This window comes from Marmota marmota, unplaced genomic scaffold, assembly GCF_001458135.2.
Source record: "Marmota marmota marmota unplaced genomic scaffold, marMar, whole genome shotgun sequence".
In the NCBI taxonomy this organism is placed as follows: Eukaryota; Metazoa; Chordata; class Mammalia; order Rodentia; family Sciuridae; genus Marmota; species Marmota marmota.
Window position 1 is genome coordinate 35,217,170 of NW_026000211.1, and position 19,258 is coordinate 35,236,427.

The following is a 19,258-nucleotide window of genomic DNA, read 5'->3' on the forward strand; positions in this document are numbered from 1 at the left end:
GTCGAGTGCCCCTGAGTTCAATTCCTGGTACACGCCCCCATCAAAAAAAAATTCATACTCATATGCACACATGCAAAGAGGCACACACAAATTCAAGGAAGAAGAATGGCAATGGGGAAAAGGAATAGAGGTAAGAAAGCACATTATGTAAATATTGAATACTTAAGCATTTTGTCTAGTGTGAACTTATTTGTGTCATCTTCTTCATGTTGCTCAGTTACTTCACGGCAATATCAAATCATGATATTTATGATTGGTTCTTAACTGGAGGGTATAGAACTAAAGAAGTAAGAGTGACTGTGTAGCTCTGGTCTCTTTAGCACTCTCATTAATTGAAGTACCCAGTCATATTACATATTAAATACCTTATCATGTAATTGCAAGAAAATCATGTAAAGAGTCTGTTATCAAACTGATAATGGCAAAACAAATTGAAAACTCTCCAGTCTTCAATGCATCCTGGTACCCTAATTCCAGAGGTACCAAACAGTAAGTATAAAATGAAGAACTTTATGCATATGATAAAGGGGGAATTTGATTTTTGTCATTTTAGCATTCAAATTCTTAGAAACATTTGCTTTGATTTTGAATTTTATTACAAAAAGTGCTTTCTTCTTCACTTATCCACAGTAAAAGTTACTGTGATGTTACAATAAATCAATTGAATAATTTTAAATTAATTCCAAAATGTATGTCCAAGATAGCCTTTAAATTTCACTCAGCCTGACTAAATTTTAGACAGGCTTCTTCCTGCTTCTAGACCTTTGACCTCCTTCTCACCCCAACTCTTGAAGCATCCAGATGGCCTAACCACAGAGGTCCCTCCCATCCTTTTTCTTAAAGCATTGCCTTTAGAAAATTTGTCTTGTAAATTCTCTCTCAGTCCCTTTGAGATGTATGTAAATCTTTTTTTAAAAGCTTCTTGCCAGTTTTATGACTCAGGAACATCTTTTTCAAAGACCTTGGAGCCCTTCTTTGTAATGTTGTCATCAAGGCAGATGGCACTCTTATCCCTCAATTCTGTGAGATGGTAGGATCCTAACTTTAGTGAGAATCTTGCTGTAAGTAGTAAAACTCTCTCCTTTCATGAGACACAAGAAAAAATTATTTTCCTTTTGGAAAAATTAGCAAACGGTACAATCCCCTCGACCTCCTCTGTTAAAAAACCTCGCCTGCCTCATCTTTCAGTGGAGTTGAGTTCAGACTGTACTCTGTTCTCTCTTTATTATTGTGATAGTGAGCCTGGAGTAGTCTTTCTTACCTGTTGAACTTTTCTGGTGAGGTTTGTTTTGTTTTGTTTTTAATAATCATTATCAAGGATTACAGTATACTGTAGCTTGTTAAGATCACAAAGGAATTTAAGCCTATGCTACCCTTTGAATTCTACTGAGAAAAAATACTTATTTGAAATTTCTCAATGTTAATATTATTCTTATACATATTTTGTAATTAGTAAGTAATTTATGTCTGATTATTTAAAAACAAATCTGTGAATCTTCAAATATTGTATAATTTTATTGCATAAGAATAGCTATATAAACTGATACCAGGAAATAATATTCAATGAAAAATTTTCTCTGAAGTAGAAATTCTGCCTAGTGGTTTTCACATATTGCCAAATGGAATCTTCATGAAATCCTCTAAAGGCAATACTATTATCATTCTGTTAGGTAAATTTTCAGTCATGAATGTGTGACCAAGGAAAGAGTCATGTGACTGAAAACCTGAAAGATAAACACTGGAAGTTGGGGGCTTGGTATGTTAAAACCTGCCCCAGCCATAGTTTACATATGCCCTTAAGAAAAACTATTGGTTTAAGATCATGTCATACCCTACCAGATGGCCTGGATAGTCCCTTAATATCTAAATTATGTTACAAGCTCAATCATCCTGGCAACCCAAACATCAAGAACCGCACAAAGAGATCTTGCTTATGGTTACTCAAAGGGCAATAAGTCATTTGAAGGGTGTTGAGAGCCACTCAGCATATGTTGTCTCCATAGGTGGAGCTGTTGGTCGGACACTTACACCCTCTGGTGATAGAAAGGTGTTAGTATCAGCCCTTTCAGACCACGGAGCTGCTCATTGGGGGACTCTTTTGGCTCCGCCCACGCAACCCAGCCAATCTGCCTCAAGATCAGTTGAGGTGCTCTCCAGAAGAGCCGGTGGTGGCAGTTGGGCTCTCGGGGAATTCCTGGAGAGCTTGGGTGGTGCAGCGTGTGTTCAAAAAATAAAGTTCGTTCCTGTTTTTAGATATTAAGTGGTTCGTGAATTGTGCCCAGCCAGACTGCGGCAGAAGGGGTTGCAGAAAATTGAGACAAAAACAGGGGAACTCAGTTTCCTCAAAATCTTCAATTCTGAGCACCATATAAACTCTTCTTGGTAGTTAGTATAGTCCTTATGCTGTCAGTCAAAATTCAAAAGGTGGACCTGGGAGGGACTCTGGAAAATTCCCTGAGAACCTAGTTTAACAGGGACAAGAGCAGGCTAGGCACATTATCATTCTTCTCTCTGAGAGGACCCACTCTCTTTTGAGAGTGTTCCCTTTTCTGTTTTCCTAACACTTCTAAAAAACTCATTTCTGTTACTATGAGTGACATGTCTGAAATCTTTCTGACGTGATTGCAAAAATCAGGGTTTGAAGAGGGGGCCTCTGCCCTGTAATAATTCTAATACAAAACTGGAGAATAGAGTAGTTAGGCAAATTGGCAGTTGTCACTCACTTTGTAAATTGTGAACTTTCATAAGCTCAATGCCTGAAATTTTCTATTATTTTGGTTATTATGCTGAGAGAAATTATAATATTTTAAATCATTTGTTTTTATTTTGATAAGGATTACTTCAAAACCTATCTATCTCAGATATACTAACTATACATTAAAAAGTGCATAGTTGCTTTTTCTACGAATGATTTCCTTGTATATAAATTTTGTAAATATTTGAAGTTCATATACTTAAGACTCAACTGAAGTTTTAATTTAATTCTTTCTAATTTAAGTCATGCATGCTAATCTAAATTATGACATAGTCCACTTTAACTTAGATCTGTTATACTGATATTGCTTTAATATCTTAATAGTGATTGATTTTTGACACATATAGAAGGCTTTGTCCAGATGTCAAATGGATCCAAATTGCTGGTGCTGATTTTTCTGTGCACATTAGCATATTCCATTTTTCTTCTTTTCAGGTTTTATAAGCACCATCAAACACAATGTTCCAGCTTTGAATTTAATACTTACAATAACATTAGTAGATTGAAATGGCCAAGTAGCCTTTTTTTTTTCTAGCAAAGAATAATACTAAATTAAACAAAATGTTAAGAGTGCCTCTGGTTTAAAATTATCTATGTAAAGTTTCTTTAGGAAACAGTAGATATTCCTCTAGTTCTCAGATTTTCAAAATTATACTTTTGAGCTCTTTATAATGTATATATATACACTGTGGATTTTGCAGCAAAAGGGAATTTGGTTTTGCTTTAATCTCTATTACATAGTTTTATAACTCACCAATTTTTTTTGGCTATAAATTCTTTCCTATATAGTAGGAATCATAATAAAAAACTTTCTGTAAAAGGTGATTAAGATTGATTTATAGTACAAAAATATTCTCTATTTGTTTTTATCTTTACTTATTTGCTTCAGTTTTAGTTTAATATAGATTTACATGATAATGAATTTATATGATAATCAAATATATACTATATAAGACCTATTTCAATTTCAGTTAATGAAAATCCACTTCTAAGTAGCTGAAACTATGAAAATAAATTATATTCCTTAATTTAAAAAAAATCATAGTCATAGAAATGGTTAACCCAATGGTTTTAATAAAATTGGAGACTTTATTGTCTTATCTCTGCTTTTCTTTGATGACTTTATGATCTCAGGTCAGATAGATTCATGGTTGTCTGTTTCTCCAGGCTAATAGCCTTACATTATCTGTGATCAAAAAGGAAAAGAACCAACTTTATCCTCAAAACAATTTAAAAATTCCTAGGAAAGGACACAAATGGGCCTGGATCAGGTCACATGTTTATACTTTAGACCAATATCCTTGCTGAAGAGGTGCTACTTGTTGATCTCTGTGAACAGAAATACAATATTATGGAGTGATATATAGAGTCTGGTCATAAGGAACTGAGTGTAAAAACAATATCCCAGGACAAATATCAAACAACTGAATCTGAAATGTCTTCATAAAATTATACTTTGCTTAACTTTTGCGTTCTTTACCAAGAATTAACATTTCATATATAGCATTGTTAATTGCAAATAAAATAACACCACTACTGAGTAATATAAATGCCATAGGCTAGCTTCATTAGATTAATGAGCCAATGATTCCAACCTTGATGTCTCTTCTAATTATGCATAATGCACAGTTCCTTTCAAAAGAAGACATCTAATTAATTATATACAAATGTCATCCATAGGTCATTGACAGCTAAGATGATCACTGATGATTCCGTTTAGTCCAAGGCAACTTAGTACTCCTTTGGGATTTTCAGAAAATGTCACCTTTGAATCAAAAACTTCTCTAGCTAAAAGATTAAAAAGGGAAAAATCTCCAAATTCTAACCTTTTTCATAAAAAATAACTTTATCTAGATAATCTGAGCAACAAATGCAACCTTTTTCAGACACACATATGTGAAGACTTCCTGTTAGTGATGTAACTAGGTGTTTGAAATAAATCATGTGCCTAAAAAAGAAAATATTTGTCATTGTCAATATTTAGAATGTCATTCTTCCCCAGGAGAAGGAATATTAACATATTTACTTGATAAAAAATAAAATTAATTCACAGAATATTCATGACAAAATAATACTTTACAAATTTGGATTATATTTATCTTTAAACATATTAGAAAGAAAGGAAGAATTCATTTATCAATGGATGCTCTTATATATTCTGAGAATACCTGTTAAGTGTGTGCTATCTTAAAATAATAAAATATGATTTCAATTCAATGATTGTAAACAGCGTAAATATTATGGTAAAAATATACAAAATGTCTACAAACCCTATAATATTTAAAGAAGCATCATAGATAGATTAAATTTATGAATACACAGTATTCCATTCTTTCCAAATCTGCATGCCAGTTGTCCCAATAACATGACTTTAAAACTGATAAACATAATTATTAATATCATAAAATATCTTAATATCTATGTTATCTAACTATCATCAAATGTTTTATATTCTTATATATAATAACTAAACTACTTTTCATAAAATTAGTTGTTCCAAAAATGAGGTTGAACAACAGCACACTTATTTTTAAAGGTCAAAAGTTCAGATATGAGATTTCTATTTATAGGATGAATTTATTGCAAAAGGAAATTTCACTTTTCCCAGGGATTTAATATTCTGTAAGAACAAAGTCTTTTTGCATTATTTGTAGTTTTAAATTTTTAGAATCAGGAGAGGTGATATACACATTATATTAAACTTTAAGATAATGTTTAATATTTCTCTCTTATAAAAACATGATGGAATTATTTTTCTGTTTCCCTAACATAAGATTTAGCTAGCATTTGGTTTTCCAGCCAATCATTCAACCAAAAACATCATTAAATTGTTCTTTATATGCACTTACAATGTAAAAACTTAAACAAAATACTCTTTAAAGAAAACTTGCCATTTATATTAGTTGAGTATATTCTTCATGGCTATAGGGAGTTTAGATAGCATTATTTATAATTTATTGTTAACATAGATTTTTATTAAGTAAATATCTGTCTATAAAAAACAAGTATAAAATACCCTTAAAAGTAATATGAATGAAATGAGAATTATTTTAAAAATATATTTTCATAGAAGTTACAATTTGAAAGGGAGAAACTTTATAAAGTACTTTGAATGTTGGTAACCCCATATATCAGGAAAGATATGAACAAGGAATAAAGTGACATTTATCTTGGGCCATGGTGAAAGAGTATTAGTTGTTAGAGCACGTGGAAAATAATGTAGTAGAAGAGTTGGAACCTTAACGAAAGACATAAAATGTAAATTGAGAATTGACATTTCTGGGAAATGACAAACATTACAGAGTTTCTTTGGTGTGTAGAATGCATAAGTATGAAGACATGAAAAAATGTTTTAAAATATGTTGGATGTAAATTAGTGTTATGTATAAATATCTGTTTAAAAGTTTGATTTTATTTTGGTCAGAGTATTCAGTGGGTAAATGTATGATTCAAATAATGTTTGGAGATAAATCTCGCAGTATTGTAGAAGATAAATTGGAATAAAAGCAACACATATCATAATTTTCAACTCAATTTATGCTCCCCAATTTTATTAATTACAAACACCTATTGATTCTTTTACATTATACCACTAATGCTTATTTTATTAAATTATAAAGTAAATATTAAAACTTAGAAAAGTAGGCAAATGGAAAAAGTTAGATACATGCAAAAGCTTCACTTTAATATTATGGACATTAATATTTTGTAATAATAAAATGATATATTTTAAATTCTATATAAGTTTACACAATTTTTACTAATTTTAATTATTTAAATATAATTGTTAAAATTTAATTTTTTATATGTGTGCATATATATATATATATATATATATATATATATATATTTATATATGAATATGTATGTGGAAATAGTCATCAGTGATTATATCTACTGTAAGAAGCCAAGGAAAGTCTCTGTGAGGAAGTATATTTAAACTGATATCTAAAGAAGTTGTTCTAACAATATGGTACCTTGGGCAGTACCTAGGAACTTACAAAAAATTTCCCATATCAAACCTGCTAATTCAGAAAATATGGGTGGTGAGATCTAGCAAAGTATATCTTAACATGCCTTCTAGGCAATTTGGAGATTCAGGAAAGTTGGAGAATGAATGATCTTGACTCTTAGAGGAAGAATAGGAATTGATTAAATAAGAGACAGGAATGAAATGTTTTCAGGCATTTCACTTCAGGTATAGAGGGTAGGGGCCATGGGAAAGACACTTTGCTCAAAGCACCAGAAGAAAAGGGAAGACACATTGAAGGTAAAATGGAGTGAAATAAGGTTAGGTATATGGTCAGGGACTCAATTGCATAGAATTATACTTTATTGAAAAAAGGGCTCAATTGTGCATTTAGTCTGTCATTTTGTATAAAGTCACTGTTGTGGCTTAGGTATGAGGTGTCCACCAAAAACTTATGTGTGAGATAGCAAGGAAGTGTAGAGGTGAGATGATTCATCTCTGAGAGCCTTAACCTAACTAGTGCATTAACCCACTCAAATGGATTGATTGGGTGGTAACTCTGGGAAGGTAATTATGATGTTCTGCCTCACCTCAGGCCCTAAGCAACAGAGTTAGCCATCTTTGAACTAAATCCTCTAAAACTGTAAGCCCCAAATAAGCTTTTCCTCCTCTAAAATCCTTCTTGTCAGATCTTTTGGTCACAGTAACTAAAAAACTGACTAAAACAGTCACAAATCTTTATTTCTTACAATATCAATAAAAACAAGGCACTTATTAAGATGTTTACATGTCATTCTCATTGTGGCACCAAGAAATGGTTGTTTTTCTCCTCTCTGTAGTTAAACTCTGGTATGTTCCTTCCTGACTTTCAATGTTGCTGATAAAAATGAATAAATTAATAGATAGGAGCTAAAAATCATTATTTTCAATTGTATTGTGTCACTGACTTTAAGGAAAATATATGAAGAGTAATAAACAAAAAAATAAAATAATTATTTCTATACTTAACTATATTTTATAGTATTAGGCACTTTAAATTTCAAAAGGCAGTTTTGTATACATTATTGAATTAATTTCTATGTTCTTTATATAAACTATTTTGTAGCTATTGATTTAAAAAACCCAATCCAAGATTTCATACAAAGTTACATCTATACTAGAGTGTAATCTCTACAAAAATCCATGTTTCTTTGCTATCTTCCATACTGATAACTCTGAAGTACTTGATGATTGCATGAATCATAGTAGGTATGCAATTAGTAGGTATGTAGTAAATGTATCTGTAGAATAAATATTTTAAAAATTGACTCACTATAGCTTTATCAATTGTCAATATTTATAAACTTTATATTTCCAAACATTTCTTTGTTCATATAATTTTTAAATCTTTCATTAGGCTACCTGAACATATGTGTAGAATGATTTATCATATATATATAGTCTTTATTAAAATAGGAATAAGATACATGTCTATGTTTTCCATTTCTTTGCAACTGACCCTCATACAAGTTTTAGCTGGTAAAGGTAAAATAACACTCAATTTTCCCCTTAATAGCTACTGTATATATAAATCTAGTTTGTTTTGAGAAGTCATGCAGAGTGAAAGAATCATCTGTCTTATGCATAAAAATCAGGCAGTGAGTAGTCATTGTGACAATACACAGAAGAAGCTATTTGTTCATCCTTTCAGCCATGGCAAAAGAGAAGGATTAAAAAGAGAAGAGTGAAGATGCACATTTTTCCATTATATGTTTTTATATAGCCCTGAAAAAGCTTGTTACAGCTAGAAGTTTTTTAAATGTAATTTTTCCAATATGCTTCCCTTATATTAAAATGTATGACTGCCTTGCCAATCTTCTACATATTTATAACCAACTTACATTGCATTGACAAAATGCAGGTAAACAATAAAGTACAATAATACATTGGATGAAACCAGTCAACAGAAGTAATTTTCTAAGCTTGTACCATATTAGGTATATTTCTACACAGTTTATCTCTGGTTTTTGTCCTAAAATAAAATTTATACATTCCACTGGAAAGGAAAATATATAGCCAATATATAAAACAAATATATAGGGAAATTAGATAATTGTAAGACAAATTTATATTTGAAAATATCTTTCATAAATGCTAACAACCAAACCAACTTAACTCCTCACATTATGTAGACTTCACAAACACAAACACACACACACAAAGATCTCTATATGAGACTCAAATATTTTTGTCATAGAATAAATCTTGTGGGTGTGGATGCGTATGTGTAAAAAAGAAATATGTATTGTTTGGGCTCTATTGTTAACATTATGATGATAAATGTGTGTGGAAAAGCAGACAGTTTCCATAAAAAGTAAATATGTGTTATGACCTATGCACCTTTAATTATCAGATTCTGATTAGCTCTTTAACAATAGAAATGCTTAGGTGCAATGTTTAAGTGTGGTTCTAAAGCACATTTATCTGAGTTCTATCCTGAACTTTTTCATGTCCCCAGTTGATTTGGAGAAGACAAATAACTTCTTTCAATTTTGAATGGACATTCTGAGTAGCAAATGAGATCTGACAGGATGCACTTTGTTCAGATTCTATGTTTAATCTATTTGTGTCATCTGAAAAATCTGTAAGGCATAACATAGTCTTATTTCAGTTGTTTAGAAATAAAAATAAAGATTTTATTGTTTCTTTTATACTTCTCATAAAGTAATTAAAATCATTGAATTATTTTTGATAATGTGTGGACATTTTATCCAAAGATAAAAATAAATATATGGGTCTCATATTGTGTTAGTGTAGAAAATATATAGATTATGTGTAGTCATAATCTATGATCTTTATAGTTTATTAACCAAGATAAATATGTATCCACAGTATTTTATTAAAAACAGCATAAATATAGGTAACTGATTTATTTTTGTTTTTTTACCTTGATTCCTTTATCTTTTCCTGTTTTTCTAATCTCTAAAACCCCATATATTTTAATTATTTTTAAAAAAACAGATTCTTTATACTTTCCTAATTTTACCTTCCTGATCTATGTAAGACTTCGACCATTGTTGTGCAAAATAAGAATATAAATTCTGCAAAAATATTTGCTACCATGATTCAAAAATTTACTTAAATGTTAGTTTTAAATATTTTTCTTACTATTCTTATTTATCTTCTCATTCTGCTATAATTCACAAATTATTTTTCACATTTGTATCTTTTTAGTTATGCACTTATTTGTTCTCCAAAATTCTACTTTCTCATTTATATTCTTTTGTTTCCGTTCACCTTGGAGCTCTGATTAATGGTGTGATCCTTGATAATTTGCTCTGTGACTCTGCACTTCTCTTTTTTGCGGCAGGATTTTGTGATGCTCTGTGTTTCTAACAGAAATGTCATTGTTTGAATGATTTTTAAAACATAAATTTCTGAGGATACAAAGTAAAAGTATTTATCAGAGGTAGAAATGTGTTTCTGTTGATCTTTATATTATTCTCTAAGAATAGAATCATTTTCTAAAGTTTATTGATTGGGTTCAAGTGAGATCAGCAAATAAGTTGTAAAACATGAATTTCATATTTCGTAATCTTTGAAATAAATGCACTGACCAATTTCAAGATTTAAAAGAAAAGAATCAGAAATGATGCTGCATTTGTTTAGCAATGTGCAGAATGTGTTAGATAAACCAATCAATACCTAATTACTAGTCTACAGCCTTCTGTATTTTAATGCTCAGGCTTTCACAGAGATAAACCACCTGCTGTGTGACCTGATGTATTTGTTCTGACAGCACTTTTAAGGGACTGCTCAAAACCTGGCAATAACTACATTATTCCAAGAGAAATAATTTTCCAAGAGACTTATTTCCACACATGTCCAAATAAATATAGAAAGCCAAAGAAGTGCATGAGCAAATAAATGTACACAGCTAAAAATCTCCTGTTCTATACAAAATAAGTGAAATACAATATTTAAAGCATGCCTTTCCTAACACAATTAAGGGACATAGCCCAAGGACATTAGTGACAATGTTCACTTCTTTCTGTGACCAAACTTGAGCTGGTCAGTGTATTGAAAGACAATTCTATTACAATTGCTCAAATTTCAGTGCTTTCTGTGTACACAGCAGTCCAGCATCTCAGTAGTTCTCACAAAGATTTCCCTGAAATATTATTTTTTAAAAATAAAAAATTCAGATAACTTATTTTATGTTAGTCACGCATTGTCCTCCATCCATCATGCACATCATGCATCCTAACCCCAGGCCAATTTCCAAATAGAATTTGTGTAGTCATAATCTATGATCTTTATAGTCTATTAACCAAGACAAATATGTATCCACAGTATTTTATTAAAAACAGCATTGTCTTTTCCTTGAAATTAAAATAAAATAATATAAAATAAAAAACAGAGAGAGAATGTTTCAGCCAAAGAAGTCTTCAGAGGAAGAAAGAGAAGAATGCATCACAGGAATATTTTCTTAGAGTTGTTTAAAAACTTTTAAATTATTGTTTTGTTAATACAATGAAGATGTATTATGTGAATACATTTGAAATCAGAATATACTCTATCTAGATCTTATATCCAAATCTTGAGACCTATTTCTAGTTTCTCTGAAAATTCAGATGCATTCTGAATAGTGGATGCTACACTGATGTTTAGTATTATTTTCTTCTTAACACAACATTTTGTTATGGATTTGATTTTAAGGTAAATGTTAATCAACATATTATATCTTCATAATCTTATCTATTATTTCTTTTTCCTTCCTCTCCAACCATTTTATTTATCTTTCTTTACTTCTGGGGAGAAGTTTATATTCCTTATCATGGACTGTAATTTTCACAATTTTTGTCATTAATTACTTTAAATATGGAATTTAATTCCATTATATCACCTTGAATTTCAACAAACAATGCTTTGATTTTTAAATTCACATGACTTTATTTTTAAGTCTATCAATGTTAGCCTACTTTTGTACTTGTAGCACCCTCTCCTATCTCAGTAAGTTCACATAGTCTATTAATGTGAATGCTCCCTGAAATTTCATCCTGCTTAGTAGAATCATACTGTTGAATTTTAATTTTTCTCTGAGTTATCTATTGTGATAAAGAAATGTTTCATAACAGCATATTGCTTCCTTGTTTCATTTTACTTATATTTGAAGAGAGACTGAACCTAACCCAGTATTTAAATACTTACAGATGATGAAGTGTGTTATGTCTTTGTTGCTGTTAGAATTTATTTCTCAGAAAGTAAACTGCAGTGGAGATAGAATTCTTCAGTTTCAACTTCTGGAAGACTTCAAGACCTGAAGACTTGGTCTCATGTCATTCTGGAGGAGAGAAATAACTTTTTCAGCTTCCACCTTCAATTTTATTTTGAAAATTACATGAAATATTGGTAGGTATTTTACTGGAACAGAAATTACAAAAGTATGCCAGTTTGATAACAAATATGCCAAGGTGAACACTCCCTCTGAATTCTTTCTATCACCATAAGTATTTGCATATATTTATAAGCAATAGAGTGCTTGTCTGTACGAAGCTATGATAACCTTGCCTCTATCTGTAATCTGCTTTCCAAGAGTCCAGCTGTATTTCTATAGTTTCAGTATTTAGAAGAGAGACTCTGGTTGTATTAGGAAAATGTGTCTGAACACTATGACCAATATTTTAATTATACATGTGGAAATGTATTTGTAGCATGTGTGTATGGGAGGTGTGCACGATAGAATAACCCAAACTTCTTTAATACAACATTCAATTTTATAATTTTTATATTACAAATATATGACTTATGTATACATGGTTTTACATATGTATGTTATATATGTTGATGTGCATTTATATGCATTCATAAGTGATATAATAATACAAATAATCTGTATTATGTATGTATGTACATTTTTGTACATTTCTGTGTGTGTGTATGTGTGTGAGTATATACATAAATATACACACTTATGCCCTGACAGAATGACACAGTGCATATTTTTGTATGTTTGTTTTGTGTTTTTATATATATTTAGCTTGTTGTAAGATGTATATATGCATAAATATTGTGTTTTGTTATTATTGGTGATACACACCAAATAAAATTTTCTCTCACCAACAAACAACATATATTTCTTTTTCTGGAGGAGATCTATTCCTCTGAATTATGAAAATGTTGTGTACTTCATGTTGGTTAAACATAAGAATCAAAGTTTCTTTAAATTATAGACTGTTTTGTACATTCTTCCAGTTTCGTGATCTGGTAATCACAATGAAAGATGTTCCTAAATATGCAGGTCTTATTACTCCAATTTTGCCTCAGCTTGTCACCTTAACATTAAGCCAAGGTCGTATTTTTAATGTGTTTTTATGCCAAAACCCCCACTTCCAAAAAAAAAAGTTCTGTGTTAGAACAAAGTACTTACAATATAGAACACAGATATGAAAGTGACACAAAACAACAGAAGTTTATTCCTGACTGTCATGACAATTCATTGTATGTTCTACAGGCAGCCTTACACCTGTAATTTAGGTAGTAATTCTCCCCAAGCCTCAGGCTTCACTCTTTGAGATCTGCCATTTCTCTCTCTCCTTTCTTACTTTTTTTTGTTTATTTGTTTTTGTTGTTGTTGTTGTTGTTTTTGCCTCTACAGATGGGAAAAACGAATGGGAATATTTGTGAATCATTTGTCTGGGAGAGACTGAAAGGTACATCTGTTACTCTGGCACATATTCCCATTGGCTGGAACTTAGTGAGGTGGCCGAGACTCCTAGCAAGGGAATCTTCAAAGTATGGTCCAAGTGCATTCCAGGAAAGGAGAAAAACATAGATGGTGATAAATATAAGTGCTCTGAGATAAGAGGCCTGAAGTACCACATTCTCTGTAAATTCTCTTACATGATAGCTCTTGAAAGGAGACAATATCTTAAGGTGCCATGAGCATTACAGTGACTTAAAGTCATTAATCATGATTTGACAAGGTCTTATAAAACTTATATATTGTAAATCATTAAAAATTAAAAATTTTGTTTTTATCCTGTGTTTCAGGCTATATGAACATTTCATTGCTAGTTCAGTTTGTACATTTAGCTGAGTATCTAACCTTTCTCCTCAGTTTATTTTCATGTTTTGGCCCTTTCATAAACAACATTATAAAATATCATTGCTTAGAGAGAAAAGTCTCAGTGAAGAGAGACCATAAAGAAGTTATTCACATCCTGTGTATATAATACACACAACTTGGTTTGCATAAAATTATGTTAAATATAACTGGAAAATAATACATTATTATTACACAACACTGAAAATTATTATTTCAGAGTTATGCAAATGCTTCAAGTAAGCCAAGCCTTTATAACAAAAACTCTTAAAATGCCACTGGTTTACTCAGAGTCCTACATATATGCAAGCAAACAGAGTCAAGTATGAAAGTACTCATTCTTCCATTGTAAAGCAACCAAACAGAACTCACCAATCCCAAGATCAATTCCTAATTGTTCTCTTCTTTTCTGTGTGTGATAATTGTTTATGTAGGATATAAATTTAAAACTAGTATTTTAAAAATCATGTGTGTCAAACAAGCTAGCTTCATTTTTGCAGTGCTGGGAACTGAACCCAGAGCCTGATGCATATTAGGTAAGCATTCTACCACTAAGCAACAGCCCAGACTCATTCCCTTATTTAGTAAGAGACTTGGGATATAAACCCATGGCTTCCCTTCCTACAACTGTTTTTCCATGACTTTGTGATACATCATTTTAAAATAATCTGATTTCACCATGCTCTCCAATATAAAAGTAAAACATTTATAACATCTGTTTCTACCAGGTTAAACTCTGGAACCAAATCTACTTAGTTACCTCATCACCTGGCACATTTTAAGGCATTCTTATACCTCTAATTCAATTTTCACAGCTGTGTTTGAGGGTTTCAAGAGCCCAAACTGCAGCAGAGCTGATCCCAAAGGACCAAGAAACATAACAATTAAGTATGTTTTATCCAGGTTCTAACAATGTCTCACCAACTGCTTAGATGGTAAGCTGAAGCAACTGAGAAGGAATGGAGGGAAGTAGATTTTAGGGGTAGACACTGACAAAAGCAAATAGTATCCACTTTTTTTCAGGATTGTCATCCTCAGAAGGCTTGTTTTTGATCTACCTCATTACCATAAAGATAAAGGACAATACATCTGAAGTCCAGAATATAATTAAAAAAAAAAAAATTTCAACTGAGTTGCCTCCCTGGGTCCTAAAAAGTCAAATAGTGCTAATTTCATCCATGCCAAAACAAGAAAATGGTTCCCTTCTTCATAATGTGGATTTTAAAGAGAAGGCTGATCAGGGAAATCTGGAAATTTTATCCTGAATTCCAGAGGGAGAAATGCTCAGCAATGCAGTTACAGATGGTGCAGAAAATGAATAATCCATCACTATATTTTTTTTCTTGCACTCAGGATTTAACCTAAATGCTTTACTACTGGGCTACATTCCAATATAGGATTTTTTTTTTTTTTTGAGACAGAGTATTGCTAAATTGCTGAGGATAGCCTCGAATATGCCATCCTCCTGCCTCAGCCTCTTGAGCTGTTGAGATTACAGGCATGTGTCACCACACCTGGCCTGGCACTATGTTCTTAATAGAAAAACAACTGGCCAGGTAAACTTTGGTCTTCTACAGGGCACAGAACCAAAGACTAGTAGGATAATGGCCTGGATGACCAAATGCTGATAAGAACAAGACTTTTTCAGAGAATATGTATAGGTCCTAAAAGAGAAGGGTCTATGGACACCCTGAAATTCCAAGCAAAATTTTGAGTATATTTCTGTGTTCAGGGTGAAGGGGTCTTCCTTTTTTCAAATTCTGAGCTAGTAAAACAAACTTGAGTCTGTTGCAGGATAGGATAGAGAAGCCCTCAGATACACTTAAAAGCCAAAGCAAGTCTGAGAGTTCACAAAGCTGTCACTCAAAAGGTGGAACACACACTCACAACAGACAAATAAATGATAAATTGATTTTTGTGCTCCTCTTCCTAAGTATTTCAAGTCTTTTTAAAACAAGGCTGTCAGGAACTCTAGATTCAAGTATTCTCCTGGACTTGGTCCATTCCTTAGGGAAATATATATATATATGTTATTCATTCACCAACATTAAACCTCAGGATAGAAGATGTGACAAAGCAGCACTCCTTCCTCCATGTTGATTTCAGAGGCAGAGGTGGTCAGTGTGGAAAACAATAGAATTTTCCTTGGAACTGGGCTGTCATGGGAGGTGCCTGCCATGATATTAACCTACCGTCTCTTCCCCAATCCATTTCTTCCAGTTTCTTAAGGCAAGAAATTATCTCTGAAGATACTTGGTAACAATTCCATCAAACAAATACACATGCTTCCAACACACTACTTTCAGATACTCTAGGTTTAGTTCAGCTGGCAGATGAGCTGATTGATACATTCACCTGATAGCCAGGTGAACCCATCTCCTCGAGGAAGTCCACTCTATTTTTGGTAGCATGACAGGCCACAGAGAAGTGGGAAGCGCACAAGAACCTAGTGATCTCCTGGAAATACTTTCCCTGGAAGGCAATTTCAAGAATGAGGTCTTCCAGGCAAATGACAGCAAACCTCCCGAGGTATTCCTCAATCACTGTGTTGTCTGTCTGGGGGATGTCTTATTCTTGATCTTGGCTTGTCCGCATTTCAAGACAAGTTACCGGACCAACTTCAGATTTAGAAATCCCCAGGTCACATAAGATTCTACTATCCATAGCAGTTTTAGGCTTTGAGGGGAGATATTAACAAAAACACCACTAAATATTTTCTTCAGAGGAAGTCTTACAATGGTCCAGTAAACTCACCCCATCAGTCCTTTGGATGAATACAACAAAGGCCAAGGAATGTTTATCAGGCATTTCCAGAGCACACAGTTTCACTTCTAGTCATCTGGGGCACGCTTTGTTATGTTTCTGCTGCCAGGAATCATGCTGAAATGATTTCAGTCGCTTATATCTGTACTCTTTCCCTTTACTCTTCTTTTTCGCCCAAAGTGCCTGGTTGGCCTGGGTAGCTTTGAGAGCCTGATAAGCAGCCTTCTTTTTTCAGGAGATTTGCTAGAAACAAATGGATCTTTTTTCTTTGCTCTTCCTCTGCCATCTGTGTTTACTGCACCTGTGCACTTCCACCAGGTGGGGAAGAGAGGACCAACTCTATGTTTACTTGATCATAGAAACCTCTGTTCTCCCTAATTGTCTTTTTCTGATTCATTGAAGTTTCAGAACATTTAGGGGAACATATATATGAGAACATTCTCTCTATAGATAAATTATGTACCATAATTTTCATACATAATTATCATTTAAGGAATCTTTCATTTATTTTTTGATTTGTTATTTATCTTTCTCACAAATAAAATGGAAAGCAGAAAGAAACAGGAAAGCTAGAGTTGAGAGGAGGAGTAATAAGTGGAAGTTTTAAGAGGTTTAATGGTCATCACTACCCAGAGAAATCTTGATCCCAGACTATCAATCAGAAATCATTTTGACCACTAAGAATAAAGTGCTATTTGAAAGTGCTCCTATACTGTAGTCTACCAATTTGGAATTTTATTTTCTCCAGTCTCAGACTGCCTACTGTAGGCAAAAATGCCTTTCTGCCATAGGATCTCAACTCAGAAGTTGTTCAATTTCTTAACTGTGTTGTCTCTTTCATCTAAGATTTAGCAATGAAGCATGCCCTTCACATCACATCATCCTAACTTTGTGGTAGGACAATCCTAATGTTATGGTTCAAATATAAGCTTTAACTAAAAGCTCCTGTTAATACAAAAATATTCAGAGGTGAAAAACATTACATTATGAGAGTTATAACCTAGTCAGTCCATCCCAGTTTGAATGGACTGGTTTGGTGGTGACTGCACAGAGATGGGGCATGTCTAGAGGAGACATGTCACTGGGGATGGGTGTTCTTCCTGAGCGCTTTTCACCCATCTTTCTCTGCTTCTTGACCCCACCATCCATTAGTTATACCTTGAAAAAGAAAAAATATTCAATGCAAGAATTGTAAGAATGATATTTCATCATGTTCAGTAGTACTGTTAAAATTAAAGGGAAAGAGTTGAAATCAGACATGCACATTAAGAGAAAGGGATGTTGGGATTCATCTGAATGTTTTTACCACCATCATCTTCTGGCCCCCAACGATTCACTTCTTTCTGAACTGCAAAATACCCTTTCCCAAATTCACTAAAATGTCGTCTCATAAAATCACCATCAATAGTTCCATTTAAGGTTGAGTTGTAGCTCAGTGGTAGACCACTTGCATAGCACGAATGAGGCCCCATATACATGAATTAAATTAAAAATAAAGCTTCATCAAGAACTAAACAAAAAATTTTTAACAAGTCCCATCTAAAGTTAAATTTCATCTTCTCATCTCATCTTTTCAACACCATGATCTTGTCAAATTCATCATCACATGTGCAAGGTACAGATAAGATTTTAGTAAATAAATTTTAATTCAGTTCATGGGCCACAGATTCTATCTTTGGACCTGTGAAATTAAGAAATAAGATATATTTGCCTAATGCATGTCTCATACAATGGTGAGACAGGTATGGGATAATAGCTGTATATATTCTAGTTTAAAATGGATTAAAAACTTGAGAAGCCTAGTAATAACTGTCTTTTAAGTATATTTTTTAAATAATTTATTAATTATATGTGAAATAGTTTGGCATGTTCTATTGAATAGTAAAAAATTTTATCAGCATCAATTCTGGATAAAACTCAAATGTGAGATATAGACATTACTAGCATTTTTTTCTGAACATTTTTCTTTTCTTTTTTTTGGGGGGGGAGGGGTACTGGGGATTAAACTCAGGGGCACTTGTCCACTGAGCCACATCCCCAGCCCTATTTTGTATTTTATTTGAAGACAGGGTCTCACAGAGTTGCTTAGGGCCTCACTTTTGCAGGCCTCCTCCTGCCTCAGTCTCTCAAGCCTCTGGGTTTACAGGCATGGGCCACCGCGCCTGGCCTGAACATTTTTCTTTCTCCTGAACTTTTTTATTCCATTTTCTTCTTATTATTAATGTTTGTTGTTTTTGAAGAGGTTTTTTTTTGTTGTTGTTGTTGTTTACATTTTTGCAGGATGCTTTGCAAATAAAATTAAGTTTCTAATAAATATAAGGCAATTTGGCATTTTGTTTCTTTTTATGATAGTTTTGGAAATTTATGTCTCTAAAATATTTGTCAATTTTTGTCATGTCAAGATCTATTTTTTGTAAATAAGACATATTATTTGCTTTTAATGTTGAGTCATTGCTCAACAATCTGAACTTTCTTTAATTGTGCATAGTTTTAAATTGTGTTTTCTTTCTTATTTTTCTTCATTGTTCTATATCTAACTATGTTACTTTTATATTTTCAAAGAAACACTTATTTCTTTGATTTTTATCTGTTGTTTGTACAAGTAGATGTGTAAAAAAGTAAATTATTATAGCCTCAAAGTACTGAACTTTGGTGTGATTTGGTATCAGTTTGACTACACTATTTT

The 19,258-nt window shown here is 32.4% G+C and overlaps 1 pseudogene; it reads right to left on the reverse strand.

Annotated features, from left to right (window-relative positions):
* Positions 1-16,126: 16,126 nt before the first annotated feature.
* LOC107142688 lies at positions 16,127-16,858 on the reverse strand (annotated as a pseudogene).
* Positions 16,859-19,258: the final 2,400 nt, after the last annotated feature.